The sequence below is a fragment of the Penaeus chinensis genome, chromosome 9 (assembly GCF_019202785.1).
Source record: "Penaeus chinensis breed Huanghai No. 1 chromosome 9, ASM1920278v2, whole genome shotgun sequence".
NCBI classification, from domain to species: domain Eukaryota; kingdom Metazoa; phylum Arthropoda; class Malacostraca; order Decapoda; family Penaeidae; genus Penaeus; species Penaeus chinensis.
Genome location: NC_061827.1, coordinates 30,815,457 through 30,817,010, shown reverse-complemented (window position 1 = coordinate 30,817,010; position 1,554 = coordinate 30,815,457).

Sequence of the window (1,554 nt, the reverse complement as noted above, 5' to 3'; positions counted from 1 at the left end):
GTAGGGATGTTGTGATGTGGGTATGTGGGTAGGGAGGTTGTAATGTGGGTATGTGGGTAGGGATGTTGTAATGTGGGTATGTGGGTAGGGATGTTGTAGTGTGGGTATGTGGGTAGGGAGGTAATGTGGGTATGTGGGTAGGGATGTTGTAATGTGGGTATGTGGGTAAGGATGTTGTAATGTGGGTATGTAGGTAGGGAGGTTGTAATGTGGGTATGTGGGTAGGGATGTTGTAATGTGGGTAGGGATGTAATGTGGGTATGTGGGTAGGGGTGTAATATGGATATGTGGGTAGAGATGTTGTAATGTGGATATGTGGGTAGGGATGTAATGTGGGTATGTGGGTAGGGATGTTGTAATGTGGGTAGGGATGCAATGTGGATATGTGGGTAGGGATGCAATGTGGATATGTGGGTAGAGATGTTGTAATGTGGATATGTGGGTAGGGATGTAATGTGGGTATTTGGGTAGGGATGTTGTAATGTGGGTATGTGGGTAGGGATGTAATGTGGGTATGTGGGTAGGGATGTTGGAGTGTGGGTATGTGGGTAGGGATGTTGTAATGTGGGTATGTGGGTAGGGATGTCATGTGGGTATGTGGGTAGGGATGTCATGTGGGTATGTGAGTAGGGATGTCATGTGGGTATGGGTAGGGATGTCATGTGGGTATGTGGGTAGGGATGTCATGTGGGTATGTGGGTAAGGATGTCATGTTGCTATGTGGGTAGGGATGTCATGTGGGTATGTGAGTAGGGATGTCATGTGGGTATGTGGGTAGGGATGTCATGTGGGTATGAGGGCAGGGATGTCATGTGGGTATGTGAGTAGGGATGTCGTGTGGGTATGTGGGTAGGGATGTCATGCGGGTATGTGGGTATGGTTGTTATCTTATCATGCAGTTTGTTATTTTGCTCTTGGCACATTCTCTAGCAGTTACCTTGAAGGAAGGAAGAGGGAATGTCCATGAAGAGAGAAATGAATTATGATGTTGTTGATGGAGATAGAGGTGGTGATGGAGATGGTGATGGAGATGGTGATGGAGATGGTGATGGAGATGGAGATGGAGTGGTGATGGAGATGGTGATGGAGATGGAGATGGAGATGGTGATGGAGATGGTGATGGAGATGGTGATGGAGATGGTGATGGAGATGGAGATGGAGATGGAGATGGTGATGGAGATGGTGATGGAGATGGTGATGGAGATGGTGATGGAGATGGTGATGGAGATGGTGATGGAGATGGTGATGGAGATGGTGATGGAGACAGTGATGGAGATGGAGATGGAGGTGATGGTGATGGAGATGGTGATGGAGATGGTGATGGAGATGGTGATGGAGATGGTGATGGAGATGATGATGGAGATGGTGATGGAGATGGTGATGGAGATGGTGATGGAGATGGAGATGGAGATGGTGATGGAGATGGTGATGGAGATGGAGATGGTGATGGAGATGGTGATGGAGATGGTGATGGAGATGGTGATGGAGATGGTGATGGAGATGGAGATGGAGATGGTGATGGAGATGGTGATGGAGATGGTGATGGAGATGGTG